The following is an 18,608-nucleotide window of genomic DNA, read 5'->3' on the forward strand; positions in this document are numbered from 1 at the left end:
CAGAGTTTATGTAAAACAAAAACAATCAAGCTCTGCAGCTCAGGCACATTCATATGCCTGCCTGATAAGCCTTAATGAGCAGTCTTGTAATAAAATATTGAAATGCCTTAACTGCTATAGCACGTGGAAACTCTACAAAATGGAAATAAAATTTACTTACCTTGCAATCGCTCTGCAGAATTTGCTGGCTTTTCAGCATGAGGGGTCACATAAGCTGTGTATGAATGCACAAGAAAAAATGAATATTTACAACACAAAATAGAAACTCAAAATGTAAATAAAGGTGATTACCAGTAGCAGTTACTTCATTAAGACAGCTGTCCAAGGCTGCCACATTCTCTTTTTGGCTGCGGGCTGAGAAAATAAAAACAAAAATAACGCCGCAAATGCACAAACTATAGAATAATAAAGCAACGTACGAGTGTTCCTGCATTCCAAAAGTCCCCGTGGAGCGACAGGATAATCCTCTGGTTCAGAGCTGTCGCTGTCGCTCCAGCGGTTAGGCCGCACGATTCTCCTCCGCTTCGGCGTGCTCTCATCGGTTGAGAGGTCTGAAGTGAACCGGGCTAGCTCAAGTTTCTTTCGCCCTTCTCCATATGTGCCTAAAAAATATATATAACCTTGACCTCAGCTGTCATTTCAAAATCAGCAGTATATTCTTACGGAAAATCCCTTTCACGCTTGCAGCATATTCGACGAATTCAGATGAAGGGGGATCCCCGCGCCGCACCAGCCTTACGGCTTTGTCTGCAGCGACACTGGGCCACAGGCACTTGTCGCAGTTCAGCCACGTGCATGGAACTAACTCCACTTCGCGTGTGTTGTTGAATTCAACAATTGCGTGCATGTCTGAAATAAACATATATATATATATATATATATATATATATAAAGAGTTCACAGAGAAAGCAAGAAATTCCTATATGGCATCTCAGATCTGGTCGAAAGACGACTTACCTTCAACTTGTTGCACCGATGGGGCGATGCTGACAGTGGAATAGAAAATGCGCGCTAGAGGCACTGGGCTTGTCCAGGCTTGGCTATGAACGGATGGGGTGCAAACTAGTGCAGCCTCTAGCGGTGTCATTGCGATAGAAAAATTATAAAAGCAAGAATAAATTTTATCACATAGACAAATAAAACTATTGTAGGTAACAATTTTAAAAATAAAATGTTTCATTTTTAAAACTGCTGTAGAAAGTTGAAATGTTGCTACTATTTTTTGCTTTTTTTGTTCGTCTGGCAACTACATTTTAGGGTACGCCAGCTACACACGTACCGCGGCTACCGCAGCCACTCCACCAACCCCACCATCGCGTCAACCGCGCTACCGTGCTCGCGACCGTGCTTGGTACCCAGGGACAGGTGTGCACGTGTGTCGTTGCGTGATTTCATTTTGTCGACGTGAACTAAGCCACCCAGTTAGTCTTGCTCTTCGATGCACGTAGTTTCAAGTCTCATGTGTGCTTTCCGAAATGCCTAAAATCAAAATCGAGGAGAAGGCTTATGCAAGGGCAAAAGCCTCGCGCGAGACAAAGGTGCTCTTCGAAAAACTTTGGGCGATGCAGTCGCCAAAGAACGGTACCCGCGCCTGCAGCTTCTGTTGCGTCGTCTGCCGCTTCTACTGTGTCGTCTGCCGCATCCAGTGATGGTGCCACTACAATATAAGACGCATTCTTTGACATCCGCGCTCTCCAGAATGAACAAGTGACTGCCGTGAGCGACATAGCAGCAACACCAGACCTCCCAGAAGTAGCGCCAGCTGTTTCTTCAGGCTTCCCTTGTTCATCGGCTTCAAGTTGCGACACAGCTTCCGAGGACCCTGCTGATTGCCCCAGTCCAAATCCAGCCACCGAGTCTCGCGATCTGGTGACAGCACTGCGGGCTTGGGCCCTAAAAGAAAACATTTCGCACTCGGCATTATCATCCCTACTCAAGCTTCTGAAGGCACACCCTTTCGATACAACTTGCCTTCCGTCCGATGCTCGCACATTGCTCCGCACACCGCGAGAGACAATGAATATTTCAGCGCTGACCGCCATGCCACCCGGGGAATACTGTCATTATGGTCTCGAGCACCAGCTCAGAAACATGCTGTCACATAGAAGTCTCGAAGGCAGGTCTGCTAGTCTTTCTTTTAATATTGATGGACTCCCAATTTCTAAAAGCTCTAGAATGCAGTTATGGATAATTCAGTGCCAGGTTCTTGAATGTCGCAGCGCTGCACCTTTTGTTGTAGGTATATTTGCTGGAATATCAAAGCCAAACTCGGCCAATGAGTTCCTATCTCCTTTCGTCACTGAACTGGGGCAGCTTATTTCATGCGGGATTAACGTTAAAGGTCAAATTTTCCAGGTTTCAGTGAGGAGCCTTATTTGCGATGCTCCAGCGCGGTCTTTCGTCTTCTCTATCAAAGGCCACATGGGGTATTCAGGTTGCCCAAAATGCTCTGTAGAAGGAATGTATGTTAACAACAGGGTTGTCTTCCCTTCAAAAAGCTCGACACTAAGGACAGACGATTCTTTCCGACGCCAGACTGACCCAAATCACCACAATGACGTGTCAGTTCTTACGTCACTACCCATTGACTGCATCACAAGTGCGCCTCTTGACTATATGCACTTGATGTGCCTTGGTGTCATGAAAAAGTTGTTAAAGCTATGGTTGGGTGGGCCACTGAGCATACGTCTGGGGCCAGCAGAGCGCAAGAAGTTGTGCGATGCGAACATCTCCTTAGCTGCACACGTGCCCAGTGAGTTTGTGCGAAAACCACGAAGCATTGTGGAGTTTGACCGCTGGAAGGCAACCGAATTCAGACTTTTTTTGTTGTATACAGGTCCAGTAGTGCTCAAATCTGTTCTTCCTACTGCTGTGTACTCTAACTTCCTCGCCTTGCACTGTGGTGCTTTTCTTCTTGCTCATCCTGCACTGTGCCACAAGTATGTGGAGTATGCAGAGGCACTTCTTCAGCATTTTGTGATGACATTTCCAAGTCTATATGGAGACGAACATATTTCTTATAATGTTCACTGTCTTCTACATATAGCTAATGATGTGCGCAACCATGGGCCGCTTGATTCATTCAGTGCATTTCCATTCGAAAACAACATGCAGTTTTTGAAGCGCCTTCTCAAAAGGCACAGTGCTCCACTCGCCCAACTGTACAATCGTCTAAAGGAGCGAAAAAACATGGAACCTATTGCTAGGTCATCACCATCCACTGTCGAACTTGAAAGGCAGCACACAGATGCACCTCTATTTTTTGGTTGCTGTCCTCCATTGTATAAGTGTGCAAAGTTTGAAAATTTCAAGCTTGTTTCAGGGACAGCCAACAATTGCTGTATGATAAAGGACTCTGTAATCCTTGTGGAGAGCTTTGCACACTTGACTACAACACTAGCACCTTGTATAATTGGCAGAGAATTCACAGTGAAAGAGAACTTTTACAGCAAACCATTTATCTCTGGTCAAATTGGGGTTTTCGTTGTCTCTAGGCCCTCTGGTATAAAATGCTGGCCAGTAGATGGTGTCCGTAAGCTCGTCAGGTTTCCTTTTTCTGAGAAGTCAATTGTTATTCCACAGCTACATACATGTTAGCTCTGTCAGAGGCAAACGTTTTAGTATCAGGCTTAACATTTCAAAAAAACATGGACTATGAAAGAGACTATAGTGAATGGGTTTGGTTTATCTGGATTAACATTCCAAAGTGACTAGGCTATGAGGGACACTGTAGTGGAGGGCTCTAGATAATTTCGACCACCTGGGGTTTCTTAACGTGCACTGACAAAACGCAGTACTCGCGCCTCTAGAATTTTGCCTCCATCGAAATGCAGCCGCCGTCTTCCAGGTCAGTAGCCGAGCACTGTAACCACTGAGCCACCACGGTGGCCAGTGAATGGGTTCCAGATCAATCTCGATCACCTGCAATTCTATATGTGTACTGACACCACACAGTACAGCACACTGCCACCATCGAAATGCAGTCAAGATTACTGAACCCATCTTCTCAGACTCGGCAGTCGAGTGCCCTAAACACAGAGCCACTGTGGTGGAGCTTAATTGGGAAGTACTACTGAGTGACAGCATTACAGATTTTGATGATCCACTATTGCCAAGACAAGCCATTCCTGCTGTAACCCTGTCTCGGCTACAGTTGCGGCTCTTGAAGGTCTGCTCAATCTTGCACATCATGGGGAAAACACAAGTACAGCCATCTGCCTTTTAAGTTTTCTTATCTCATACAGAATTTTTCTAGCCCCTAGAACTGCGGACTGCATCAATGCTCATGGGATGCATTATCTCTTACTCTGCCTCTGTGTTCAGTGGTAAGTTACAGTTGCTTGGCAAATGTTGCCTACTCTCACACTCTGTTAACTTGTTTTCTCACGGATGGTGCATAGACGTGAACAGCCTGTTCTGGTATAAGAGGTTGCAGTACGGAGCAGCAGTACACATGTAAGTTTGTAGTGCGTTGTTAAAATTGCCAACTCCCCAAATGCATATCTCGCTTTTTCCTTTGCAGCATGCTTGTGGAGGCTCGTGCAGCTGATTGTAGCAAATGTGCCACATCGTACAGTCAACAGGTATGTAGTAACGCCAGCATAAGTGTTGACCACTCTTACAGCCTGTCCACTTATTCCCTCAGGATTGCTGCGTGGATGTGACCAGCCCATTCAGAGCAACTGTGTAGTAGCTTGCGCTGCAGAGGAGCAGTCTACATGTGTAAGTTTGAAGTCTTGTTGAAAGTGCCAACTTCCCTCATGCATTTTCCAGTACTTCTTTTTCAGCATGCATGTGGACAGCTCGTGCAGATCATTGTAGCAAATGTGCTACATCGTAGAGTCAACAGGTCTGTATACTAGTATCAGCTAGCAGAAGTGTTGCCCACTCTCGCAAATTATCCACTTGTTCCCTCAGGGTTCCTGCATGGATTAGACCAGCCCATTCAAAGCAACCATATGCTACTGAGGAGCAGTGTGCACGTAAGTTCAAAATATGTTGAACTTGTCAACTGCCCTTATGCATTTTTCATATTTTCCTTTACACCATTTGTATGGATGGCTCATGCAATTGACTGTTGCAAATGTGTGACATAATAGAATCAATAGGTAGACGCTCTATCTCTAGTATCTTTCATTATGATCTTCAGTGGCAGTATCTTAAATTGAAAAATCATGTACCCTTTCAGTGACACTATTTTTGCATTTGTTGTTTTCTTGGGAAAAAACTTCTTTTACAACAGATTCAACTGAGAATACAACCTGCACACAGTCACCCCTTCCTATTGCGTGGGACTTCTTCCTGCATCAAGCGTGAAGAATGCTTCTTGAAAGCTGAAACCATGTATTAATGCCTTTAATAAAATTATTTTGAGTTTAAGACAACTTGCTTTGGGTTTATTTGCTTCCTATAGGGACATGCATTTGCCATACGGTGAGGCCCGATTTTGCGGCTTGTACAGCTATATTAGTGGCTGCAGTCACCAAGGCCTGCTTCATAAAAGCACAGCATGCCCAACATGCCAATGGCCTCATTAGATCCGTGGGGGATATCCTCGGATATTTGGATCGGACGTCCATCGGAGATCGTTCCAGTTACATATGTACGTCCTTGGGACGTCCGACGGAGATCCGTCAGACATCGGCGGATCTCCCACGGATATCCGTATATCCGAAAACGGACATACGTAGTACGTCCGCTGGACGTACAGTGGTTGATTGGGTTGCTTTACATTTACAATTAGTTTGATGGTCTAGCATGTTCTTGGTGGTTTGAGAAATACCCAGACAATTTCTTTCTCTCATAGTTGGCGTGGTCAAGCCAGGAGGCGGAACCTCCTTGTTCAAGGAGGGAGATGCACATGCAAAGCTGGCATCACAGCTCATTGCAAGCATGCAGCTGCTATGTGCATCTATGTAAACAGCTACGAGGAGGAATCATGCACCAGCCAGCCCCAGAAATGGGGAAAGCCGAGTGACAAACCAAAGAGGAGCTTAGAACAAGATGTTTCGGACCTCTTCTCCGGTGAGTAGAATTCGCTGCTTTATTAGATGGTTCAAAACTGCAGCCTGAAAATATGGTTTCTGGCCAACTAGTTTAGCTGATCTTTTTTATTTCTGTGCATTCAGCATGCCGCCCTTCATAGTATGCCATTAACTTGTTTAGTTTTTTTTCGTCCTTCTTAACAGGCCAGGACACTAGCACTCCAGAAGGAAAGCCTCATGACCCAAACATCATATTTAGCTATCCGGGCATAGCATGTTCCCTACGACAAATATTGGAAATAGAAAAGACAAGTGCTGAGGATATGATTTGTGAGGAAGTAGTCAATGAAAGTGTTGAACAAGTGACGGCAAAATTGGAGAAAGAAACTCTAGAGGAATTACTACAGCCAATGAAGCACCAACCAGTCTACAGATACCTTGAGGTTCTTGAAAATGATAAAACCCAAATCAGAAATTTTGCCAGCGAATTGGACGAGAAAAGCGCTGCGAACTACAATGAAAAAGTAGTGCTTAAAGAGAACCCATGTGACCTATGCCTTCACACAAGGGGCCAGGCAAACTGCTCACGGTATGTAATGGAAATTCGGCAAATGATAGCAAGCACAACACACATAATGAATGAAATCATGTTTATAATGCTTATAATTTGCAGATGGCACGAAGAGCGTCACGTGCGAATAAGCAGTGCAAAAGCACATGCCATCAGGACAAAAAAGAATCATGACGGATCGCAGAGAGCAGCTGAACAATTATGCAAGAGATCATCCTACACAAGTGCTGTAATCCAATACGGTATGCTTTCCAGCAGCACATAAATTCATTTAAAAGGAAAACATGCTGTGCTTTGTCATCAAATCACATCACTGTGCTCCCTGTGCCACAGCAGGATTGAATTCTGTCCAATGTTCATAATAATGAAGTCTAGGACGTCAAATTGTTTTTTCAGGTATCAAAACAGAAGCAATTGCACGAGATGAGCTGCAACAAAAGCTTGGTATTTGCATTGTACAAGTAAGTTTGCTTGTTGTTTTACCTTGCATGAGTCCCTCCTTGCACGTCAAGTCTTTTATCCCTTAGATCTTTCAAATAAAGTACTAATTAATCCCATTCGTTATTTTTAGACAGGACTCGTCATGCTTCCAGAGCAACCATGGCTTTGCTGCAGCCCAGACAGTATCGCCAAAATTGACAATGAAACTGTGCTCATTGAGATTAAGTGCACATATAAGTTCAGAGATGAACCTTTCATCTTGTATGAAGAAAGGCGCAGCCTGTTGCCTTACTTAGTTTTCAGTGGGGATGAAATTGTATTGAAAACAACACATAGCTACTACACTCAAATCCAAGTGCAAATGTATATAATGAACCTTTAAAGGGTCATTCTCTATATTTACAGTCCTAAACACTCAGTGATAGTAAAAGTAAACCGGGATGAGGCCTTTCTGTGGAATCTGATTCCAAAGATGGAGTATTTTTATTTTAAGTTTTTAATTCAGTTGTTCTAGATCTCAATACTTTATTTCCTCAGCTGATTCAAGATGCTTCACTGAAGTTACTTTACATTGCATAACCACTTTTTTATCATGTACGCACTGAATTCGTTATTAATTTTGAACCCCTATCCATTTTTTTTAATTCCAGGAATATCCAATTATTAAACATACTTAAGAATTTTGTATTCAGAAGTTATGCAATGAAAATGTGTTATGTTATGTGATATTTATTGTCATGAAGCAACTCTGGCTATAACAGGTGCCTTTTGAAAGGACGTGCCATGTTAATTTAATACACCTGGAGATTTTAAGTGTTTGAGCATGAATTTTTGTTCTAATGGTAGCTTTTTCATTTTTTAGTCCAAGTGTCCCCTAGTCATGACATAGGAAAATTTGCCAGATAAAGCATTAACATATTTCATCCATAATAAAACTGCATTTCAGTAAAAAACAGTGAAATGCATTAAATTTTTTCAGTACAGCACAAGTAAAACTGAAAAATGTAACTTATCAATAATATAGCGCTAAAAGTAGCATGCAAAGACCACATGACTAATTAGGGGAAGCGTCAAGCGTTGGTTTGCAAGAGTTTTATGTCCAAAGGACAACAGTCTCAAGCTTTTACTACATTAAATTTCGGTGCATTGTACTGCATTTTGATTGTAAACACATCTGGGCTGACAACCCAGATGTGTAGCACTGTTTATGCTAGTCAGATGTCTAAGTGATCTCATTTAAGTGTAGTCGGGTGTAGCTCATGTGCAATAAATCAGAGTTCTGTGATATGAAGTCATCGTCATTAGCCTGGCTATATCCAAAGCAAGGCAAAGGCCTCTCCCATATTTTTCCATTTAACCTGGTCCTGTGCTAGCTTGCACCCACTTGAACCCTGGTTTGCTTCTTTATCTCATCTAATTATCTGCCGCCCCCCCGCTACACTTTAGTTCCCTTGGAATTCATGTTGTTACCCTTAGTGACCACCGGTTATCCTTTCTTCGCATTACATGTTCTGCCCATGCCTATTCTTGATTTCGACAAGAATGTCATTAACTGAAGTTTCTCCTGTGATCCACTGTGCACGCTTCCTATCTCTTAACATTACACCTATGATGAGGTGATATCAAGTGATGTTCAATAAACCATATTTCTGTGATACCATTTCAGTGCCATGTACTGGCTTGCATCCATTGCTTTCACTATTTTGCTGCCATCTATGGGAGAATAAAAAAGTTAAAAGCACAGATCTGCTGTGCAAAACACATGGTGACCAACACAGAACCTTTCACAACAAAAGTAAGTAAAACAAAAGTCCTCAGTGCTGTGATTAGCATACCCATTTATTGGCTGGGATGCATACAATTGAGTTGTGAACTCACTTGAGTGCTAACATGAACTCTTATGAATGTAATTCATGCAAACTAAGGTATGGACTACATCAAGCAAAGCAGGCCTATTGCTTAATTATTGGAGGTTGCGAATTTACTAAGGCAGCACACACTGAAAATACTTTCTTCATGTGTGGTATCAGGCTAAGTGGTACTCTGTTCCTTAGAATATGAAAAATTTTCAATCTTTGGATTATTCTCTCAACATGGTACGTACAGAGGCAATCTTGTAAGTCATGTTCATGTCATCATCAGACATTTCACCACCTGTTGAATTAAAAGGAGGCATGAGTAGCACCGCACCTTTCCTTTCTACCGTTGTGCGGATGCTTGGATATCCTTTATCACTTAAAATTAAATCGCCTGGTCTAACAAGCTCCAGAAAGCCAGAGTCTTGAATAATGAATGAGTCAGTATGTCGCCCTCCATAAACCTTTGATACGAAGCTTATCATACCATTAGGAATTATACCAATTAAGAGTTTCAGCGTGTATCCTCCCTTGTAATGTGAATACAAAATATGTTGACAGTCAGGGTTTGAGGTGCTTCAGTGCGGATCTCAGTACAATCTATTATTAAGGTGCAGTTCGGGTAGTTTTCTTTAAATGGGGCAGGCAAAGAAAGTTTTATTGCTCTCCGGGAAGGCATGAAGACCCAATCCTTCAGAGCAATGCTTAAAATACCAAGTGTTTTCCTAAAGACAGTGGATGCTGTTGAGGGTGCGACACTGAAAATTACTCCTAGTGCACTATATGTTATCCCAAGACGTAGCTTGGCGAGAAACAAGCACAGCCTATCTTCATTTGACATAGTATTGCGCCTGTACTTCGGAGGAGGCAGCAGGTTCAGAAGGAGGCAGAAGACTTGCAATGTCACTCCACATAAATCTTGCAGTGCTTTTTCTTTTTCCTTTAGAGACTGAAAGCCTTGAAATCCACAGTTTTTCTTCCAGTTTCCATCCGTACTTGCAACCTGCAGCAGAATAAACAGAGAACATGGTGCAATTTACAGGCAAATATACTTTAGCAAGAGGACTAACCAATGAAAAATGCTATTTGCATGACCCTGCAACTATGCTCATTCATTCCCAAAATAAAATAAGCACCACTACTATAAAATAACAAAATGTACACAGGAAGAAAAATTCACAACAAAGGTAATTGCACTAAAAAAAGAAATCCTCTGGTAGCCTTAAAAAAATGTTAGCTAGAGTTAAGCACAACTGATAAGAGGAAACCGCAGCATAGTCCAACCTTGTCACTCATTTCTGTGTGCACAACTTGAGTACATGCATCAGTTCCATTTGTCGCAGAAAGAAGTATAGTTAGCTTTCCTTGAGCCACACTCGCTTTGGTTTGGGATGCCTGAAAAAAAAATATGTATAAATGACTATGTTGTATTGCACAGATATGCTCTCAGTGCTACAGGAGAACAGTGTTGAAAGGGCAGTATTAATAGCAAATTAATGTTGGATTTGTGTCAAGCTTTTTCTATAGACAGAAATATGATCCCATAATTAAAAGGTGTTCTTACAGCATCCCTCTTTGCAATGAAATGACTTTCTCCTGTGCCACACACACTCATTGAAGGATGCGAATCACTTGTGCTGATTGTCGAAGCCACAGCTGCGCTCATCTCCAGAGGTGCATCACTGAGATTCATCATGTGAATGTCCTGATGTCGACAGTCTGTAATGGAGGTTCCTGGTTTATGCATTGTCGCTTCATCGTCTGTACTTCGTGATGGATATTTTCACTTCCTGCACCGAGCTGTCTAGAAGATATTGCCTGGTTGAGACGCCTTTGCTACCTGCATTGAACCAGTAAAAGTAACATATTACTGCCAACCTTAAAAAGGGTGCAGCCAAGCTCATCGTGCAATTAACTGCTATATTTTTATCTCATTGCCCTTTTGAATGCCCTCCCTGTTACATTCAGTGACAGGATTTAAAGTATGAAATAAAAAAGCAGAACTCATTAAAAAACACAATTAAGGCTGCATTTTACACTGGCAGTTTCACATTTTTGATTTCATACCTTTGCGCTCTTTCCCTCTCAAGTGCTTTTTTTCTGTAGATCGGAGGGAAAATTGTAGGGATGTAGGCTGGATGTTGGCTAATGTCACTCTTGCAGTTGCCTACAAAATGTCTGCTGCAAATTCTTGTGTGCTCCTTAGGCAACCAAACAGTTCCATCAGGGCTACATAAGAAAGAATAGTATTGTCTATTATCAATTGCCAAGGCAAACATAAACACACGCACAGACACAAACGAAATCGCACAAGTTCCGAAGGGAGCAACTCAAATAATTCACGAGCTCCTCGAATATAGCATAATAATAAGTGCAAATGTGATTCACAGATTAAAACAGCATATAAATTCACAACAAAACAAAGCAAACTACGGCGTCTATCATATTGCCTGAGGTGGGCTCGGGCGTAGAATTCACAAACCAATCCTTTATTGCAGCAGTTCGTTCCGATGTGATAAAGCTGCTCTGACAGCGCCTAACTGTAATCACCTAACAGCGCAATGTTTATTTAAACGCGCTAGCAGATTCATGTGCGAACTTGTAACAACGACGGCCACACCTAAAAAAAACAATACAGGAAATCAAAAGCCACTACGTAATCGCAATCCAACTTTTACATTTGTGCTTGCGAGAACACAAGTACCCGTAATCATCAGTGCAGTCGTCGCGTTCATGCTCAGCGTTGAGTACCGGCTTGTAACCAAAACGAACGAACACAAAATACAAACCGGCACAGCCGAAAGCACGGCATGGCTGTAGGGACTTACCTAACCCTCCTCACTGCGTTGCTCCACGCTTGAAGTCTTTCTTTTTCATACCATTTCCCCGGAAATCGGTACAGTTTTACAGGTGGACAGAGTCCCTTGGTGTTTTCCGCACTGTTGTGGCAGCCGACAACACAGCAATACTTCGGGCCCCGCTTCCGCTTAGGTAGGGCCGCTTCTGCCATTGTGCAAATTCCACAACACGCTCGCCGAACAACTGCACAAAACTGGCGGCGCCGCGGCGCCCTGCTGCGCCCAGGACGGCCTCGGAACGCGTGCGCACGCACTTGTTTGCCGCCGCGCAATGTTCTGCGCATATGAGGACAAAGTGTCTGCGCAAATGTTTCTTTGGGGTGCCTTGTGTGGAGACTTCACTATTGATTCACTCACTGCCGCGAATCGTGTTTTGCGAGAAGCTGATGCCAGCACTACCTGCAGAGGGGCCATGACAAGTGTGGAGTTTAGGGGCATGTCGCACATTCGAACACCGAAGCTACGGTCTGCAGCAGCCACATTTGGAGGTTTTGTCTTCAGCACAAGGTGCCTGGGAAAGGTTTCCTCACAAGGTAATTTGTACATTGCAACCTTTATTGCTTTTGGCATCTCTGTTCCAATATTTCGCATGTAAGTCATACATATACATGTACACAGTTTTTTTAGGTGCAGTTTGTGAAGAGTGCAAGTCCACACGAAAGTGCCTTTTTAGTAGAAAGTCGCGTACCTCAAAACCGAGGCTTCATGTATCTTAAAAAAAAGTTACTGCTAAGCGACTAAAACTGGAAAAACAAAAGGCAGCACGACTTCGAAACCGTGCATCAGCCATGCAGGATCAGCTGGCAGCAATGGAGGCCAAAAATGCAAGGATTTCCGAAGACGACTTTAATGAGAGAATAGCAAGCCTTCCAGCCAAACAGCGTGAGGCAGTGCATCATGTTTTAAAGCTTCGCAACGTAAAATTACCCATGGCATGAGGTATTCAAACGAGTGGGTGCTTGAGTGTCTGATAATGAAAATGAAGAGCCCCGCACTGTATGAGCCCCTTAGAAAAGAAAAAATACTTGCCATCCCCAGCAAAACAACTCTGAGGAAGTACCTAAAGTCATACAAGACAGGCTTTGGTTTCAACATGAAAGTACTTGACGTGCTGAGCGAAAAGACTAGCTCAATGGATGAGTTCAGGAGACATGGAGGTCTCTTTGTAGACGAAATGAAGTTGTCTGAACACTTTTCGGTCACTAATACGGGTCACATCGAAGGTTTTGTAGATCTGGGCCCTTTTACATTAGAAGAAGATAAACACACTGTCTGTGACCATGGGATTGTTGTTATGTTTATCCCATTTGTTGGCAAGTGGACTCAAGTGCTCGCAGCATTTGCCACGAAAGGAAACATAAAAGGAGCTCTACTCACAAAAATAATGCTGGAAGCTGTGATTTTGTCAGAAAAGGCAGGTTTGAAAGTCGACTTTATCACGTCTGACGGAGCCACTTGGAATAGGAAGATGTGGAATATGATGGGCGTCCGCGCATCTTCAACAAGCACGAAGTAAGGTGCACCACATCCCATGGATCCAGAACGTCGGCTCTATTTTCTGTCGGACTTCCCTCACTTGATAAAGTACCTGCGCAATGGCTTGCTGGCTTCCGACTACCTACTGCCAGAGGGTCGTGTAAGTGCTGTACACAGGTTGAACCACATTATTTTTTACTAGGAAGAGAACAACTATGTAACATATTTTTTTACATTTCAGGTGTCGCTGAAAAGTGTCCGCAGAGCCATTGTTCTTGATGGCAAAAATGTTGCATTACAAGCCCTGTACGGGATCACATCTAGCCACACAAATCCCAATAGTTTTGAGGTTCAGAGGGTGTCTCTAGCCTTTCAACTCTTCAGTGACAAAGTCGTTAAGGGGCTGCAGCTGCACAGGGCTGAGATTGAAGAGACCTGCGGGAAAATTTCGGCTACTCTCCATTTTTTTGAGTGAGTAGCAAAACTTATTTTTTTGCTGCTGAAAACTTTTCCATCGTAACGACCATAAGACAGTCTCGTTGTTGTGTATTGTTTCCTGATTTGTGCTGAGCAACTTATTTCTGTTTCAGGACCATCCGTGATCTGATCCATGTGATGACATCTCGCTTCACTACCGAGGCTCTGCGTCCCAATTCTCCATCTGTTGAAAAGCTTCGCTCATTTTTGTTGTTCCTGAGTGCATGGGAAAAACACACTAATGGAAAGGAGGGCTTTTTAAGCCAGTCCACAGCTACAGGACTACGTGTTGCACTGTCTAGTCTGCTGTCACTGTTGGAGTACTTAACAGAACGTGCAGGCTTCAACTACCTGATGACCAGTAGGCTAAGCCAGGATCCAGTTGAACATCTTTTTGGAATTGTGCGCCAGTCTTCTGGGTGCAATACCCACCCAACACCACAGCAATTCATAGTTACTGTGAACTGCCTTACATTCAACAACCTTGCGCACTCTGTTTCCACGGGAAACTGCGAGCCTGGCATCCTCAGTTCCCTTTTGGATGCAGATGCTGGCCAGCAAAGCTCCCATAGTGGCAGGCAGGAACTTGTTGATAAACTGCTAGATGCAGGCAACATAGATGCAGCAAATGCAGTGCTCCCGAAATTACCCCCAGACCATTCCACTTGCACTGTGCCATCAAGTCACAGCCGGCTAATATTTTATATAGCCGGTTATGTGGCCAGGAAATGCGTCCTGAAGACAAACTGTGAAAGCTGCCTCAATTTGCTTTTGTTGACCAAAGAGGCGGCTGGGAACTTAAACCTAGCCCAGTTCACTCGCATGAAAGACAATGGTGGTCTTCTGTATCCCGCTGCCGCCCTGTACAAATTTGTAGCTCACCTAGAAAATGCGTTAACATGTTTTAGCCTCCTAGAACTACATGCCGACAGTATAATTGATATTGTAGATGTGGTTAAGGCAAAAAAAGAGCTCAGACTTGGCTGTCCAGACCACTGCGAGAATGTTGCAGCCGAACTCACTGCTTTTTACATAACAACCCGCCTTCACTTTTTTATGAAAAGCATCAATAGCAGCAACAACCGGAAGCGTCAAGCTTCTAAGTACCTGAAAATGAGTCGATGCACTTAGATTTGCGAAGCACCCTGTTAGGGTAGCTGCAAGGCCAGCCTTGTTTCCACGGATGAAATTTCTATGTAACCTAATTTAGGCTGGTTACGCCAATAATCTGCCAGCCATTAAACCAATATTTTCTTCAGTTTTTCTTTTACATGTCCGCACTTGCCAATAAAAGTATAATGCTCGCCTCTCGTGTATTATCAACCTGGCTTATGTCATGCATACGCTGCAAGTAAAATTCTCCGAAAATTGGGGTGGAAATATTTTCAGTCATGGATAAAATTTTCTGAAAATGCGTTTCTGAGGCCGCTTAGCCGTCTCAGAAAAAGAAACTGATTTCCATAAGACTAGATCACACGTAGGCGCGCGGACAGATGAATGAGGGGTGTAGTTCTCTATAATTAAGTCGCCGCGGTGGCCCGGTGGTTATGGTGCTCAGATGCTGACCCAAAAGACACCGGCCGCGCCGATCGCATTTTGATGGAGTCGATATGCTAGAGGCCCGTGTACTGTGCGATGTCAATGCACGTTATAGAACCCGGGTGATCGAAAATTCCGGAGTCCTCCGCTACGGCGTCCCTAATAGTCTGAGTTGCTTTAGGACGTTAAACCCCGTGGTACCAAAATATAATCGCAGGTAAACAATATCAGCCTGGTAAAAGATGCATCTAGACAACTAACATCCACCGTCAAATCCGTGAGCCTCTCTCATTGCCCGACGCCCGTTCTCGCTAGCAGACGGTATACGACGACGCGGTTTTTCATCATCGCCGAAATGCTCAAAGGGTCACGGCGGGGGAAAAAAGGTGCCTATGAAGTTACGTTGAAGCTAGTTGAAGCAAATGACATGCATGTTTATTGGCTACAGGCGTATTAGTGAACCACACTGTAACAGCGCCTCGGGGAAACACACACAAGCTCCAGCGACGACGCCGCTAGAAAAAGTTGCAGTGGCGCCACCAGGTGGTTTCTACGCCAAACGGCACGCCCGCGCCCTTCCGTTCGCGCCACTAGGATAGTTCTAGTTCACTATAGCGGGGAGGGAGCACCGATGTGGTGGTGGTAGTGGTTTTATTTAAAATAATAGTAAAAAGGAAGGAAAAGATTTTTGCTAGCCCCGGCATCTGCCATCGATACTGAAGCACCTGAGCTGGGGCAGCGGAAATAAAGGACAGCAGGCAGAATGGAGAAATGAAATGAAAGAGGTGAGGGGACAGGAATAGAGGACAGGGGGAGAAGTAATATGTACAAACTATTTACACAATAAGGAATGTGTCCAGGTTGTGCGCGTGATTAGTTCATTTTAGAGGAATTAAATCACACACGCGCACAGCACTGTGTAGGTTACAACTGGAGTGGGGCGTCCAGTTATTAACAAAACCAGCTGTTGGGCGAGTTGGTGCTGACGATGATCCATAACAGCGCGACAGACGGGACAAAGAAGAGGTCTGTCGCGCTGTTATGGATCATCGTCCAGTTATTAATCGTTCAAGGTAGAACTCGCGGAGCGTTCGGTCACTGCGTGTAACTACCTGACGGAGAACAGACGGGACGTCAAGCCCGTGTGTTCGAGGAATGCACAGAGGCTCACCAAAGTTCGCTCACGAGTGCGCGCACTGCCCTGCGGCCACAATAGCGTCTTGATGGAGTCTGGTAGTATGCCCTGCGCCCTATAGGCCGCGAGCATATTGCGAAGAGCATCGGTGAACGCGGAGCAGCGAAGGAGCAGATGTTCTAGTGTTTCCACTGCACCGCATCCGTCACACACATCACTCGTCGCGATTCCGTGACGCACCCGTCGTTCCCCGGGCCACACGCAGCCAATGCGCGCGCGGAGGATCATTGCACGTTGTGACCGTGTAAGTGCGCGACAGCCGGTGACACTGTCGATGCGCTCACCTCCCGCGATGCGTGGGTCGGGGTGCTGCTTTCGGAGATGGTCGTGAATTGCCGCACGCACGTCCTCCAGCGCAAGGGGCAGATCGCTGGCAGGTAGTTGGTGTGCAGCGGTCGCGAGGTCGTCAGCTTCTTCGTTGCCGGCGATGCCGCAGTGACCGGGCACCCACTGTGCACGCACGGCACAACCTCTCTGCACGAGGCGTTCGATGCGCGAGCGAATTTCCCGCACTAGTGGGGTACCGCGGCCGTTAGATTGCAGGCGGCTGAGGGCGGCGCGGGAGTCGCACAGCAGAGCACTCGGCACCGATGTGCCGACCTGGCCTTGAAAACAACCCGGCATGCCGGCCCCAACCGCGTTTCCTTCTCTCTTTTTCTTTCGCCACGTGCGCGCGGACAGCTGCGGGCACTGCTAGAAAAAAAAGGAAGAAAATAAAATTTTTTCTCGTCACGTGACCGAAGAAGCTGGATTTTGGCGGCATTGGAAGCCGAAGCCGAAGGCAATCTTTTCTGGCGGCATGGCCTGCATCAGGGTTGCCAGGTTTGGCGATTTCTGGCCAAATTGGCTACTTTTAGAGGCGTCTGGCGACAAAAATTTGAAGTTGGCGACTTGGCTACTTTTTGGCGACTTTTTTCGCTTATAATTCGTATACTACTGAGTTTTACCGACATGTTACATGCACTTTAAAAATAGAATTGGTTGCTATACGAAGCGGAAAGAGGCGCCAGTAGGCATATGTACATGACACACGCGATTTTTGGCGGGAACACCGAGGAAGAAAAGTCCGGAGACAAGTGACTGTGGTCCAGCGGGTGCGAAAGAACGGTGCGCTGAGGTTTCGCTATGGGGAGACACGCAAGTGCCCGCCGGGTATTCCGGAAACAGTGGATGGACGACCCGAAACTGAAAGGTAAGAATGTCTTCGAAATGATTAGTATGATTACCACACTTCCTATAGTTTTCAAATGGTGACATGTTGCGCGCGCTAGTCTCACATGCGTCTTTGTTAATGTGTTTCAGATTGGATCGCGCCTGTTCAGGGCAGCGACACATCTGCAAGGTGCAAGCTTTGCAACTGTGAAATGAGAGCCCACTACGCAGATCTCGCAAAGCATGCTGAGACAGGGAACCACCGTAACAGAGTGGCACCAAGTCACCAGCAAAGGCTGCAGGATGCGATCGCGCCGGCCTTGACGGCTAATGCAGACGAAAAAAGGTGCGCTCTCAAAATTGCTATATTCACCGCTTGCCATATGCCCATCAATTGTGTGGATGAGCTTACCAAACTTCTCAGGGGTGAGCTGCGATGTAACCTCGTAATGCAAAGAACCAAGTGCACAGCGCTGATAACAAAGGTTATCGCGCCATATTTTTCTGGTATACTGAAGGACGACATTGCAGGGAAGCCTTACTCCCTTTTGGTGGACGAGTCAACCGACGTTTCAGCGAAAAAGGTTGTGTGCGTTTCAGTCCGCTTTTGCAGCGATATAGCGAGCAGAATCACTACCACTTTTCTTGATTTGAAGGAGGCAAAGGACGGAAAAGCGGATACCATATATGACGCAGTGCAAGCAATCCTTCGGGAGAATTCACTCAAGCTAAGCGACTGCGTTGGTTTAGCTACTGATGGGGCAAACGCGATGTGCGGCCGCAACAATTCTTCGTGGAGGAAACTGAAGGACGACAACCCATCGATTACAGTTGTAAAGTGTGCTTGCCATTCTCTGGACCTTGTCGCGTCAAAGGCGATGGAGGCAATGCCTGCAAGCCTTGAATTCATGGTTAAAGAAACTCACAACTACTTTGCTCACAACAGCACGAGGCAAAGCGCCTATAGGAGTCTCTACTGTGAGAGCAGTGCAGACCAAGAGAGGGTTGAGCCCCTAAAGATCCTTTCCCCTTCAGGCACAAGATGGTTGGCGATAGCAG

The 18,608-nt window shown here is 45.0% G+C and overlaps 1 protein-coding gene, 1 long non-coding RNA gene and 1 pseudogene across 3 annotated transcripts in view; 1 reads left to right on the plus strand and 2 right to left on the minus strand.

Annotated features, from left to right (window-relative positions):
- Nucleotides 1–18,608, minus strand: part of LOC144107038 (uncharacterized) — a 439,706-nt gene that overhangs the window by 158,014 nt on the left and 263,084 nt on the right. The gene's annotated exons all lie outside the window — the stretch shown is intronic.
- LOC144107039 (uncharacterized) lies at nucleotides 1,773–5,367 on the plus strand. Its single transcript, XR_013309189.1, has 5 exons — nucleotides 1,773–2,120; nucleotides 4,523–4,583; nucleotides 4,646–4,722; nucleotides 4,918–4,982; nucleotides 5,243–5,367. It is a non-coding gene; the product is annotated as an uncharacterized LOC144107039 (long non-coding RNA).
- On the minus strand, nucleotides 8,851–11,663 carry LOC144107030 (uncharacterized; annotated as a pseudogene). Its single transcript, XR_013309188.1, has 4 exons — nucleotides 10,920–11,663; nucleotides 10,417–10,692; nucleotides 10,137–10,247; nucleotides 8,851–9,855 (listed from the first exon to the last, which is right to left on the minus strand). The product of XR_013309188.1 is annotated as an uncharacterized LOC144107030 (transcript).

The sequence above is a fragment of the Amblyomma americanum genome, chromosome 10 (genome assembly GCF_052857255.1).
Source record: "Amblyomma americanum isolate KBUSLIRL-KWMA chromosome 10, ASM5285725v1, whole genome shotgun sequence".
Taxonomy (NCBI): Eukaryota; Metazoa; Arthropoda; class Arachnida; order Ixodida; family Ixodidae; genus Amblyomma; species Amblyomma americanum.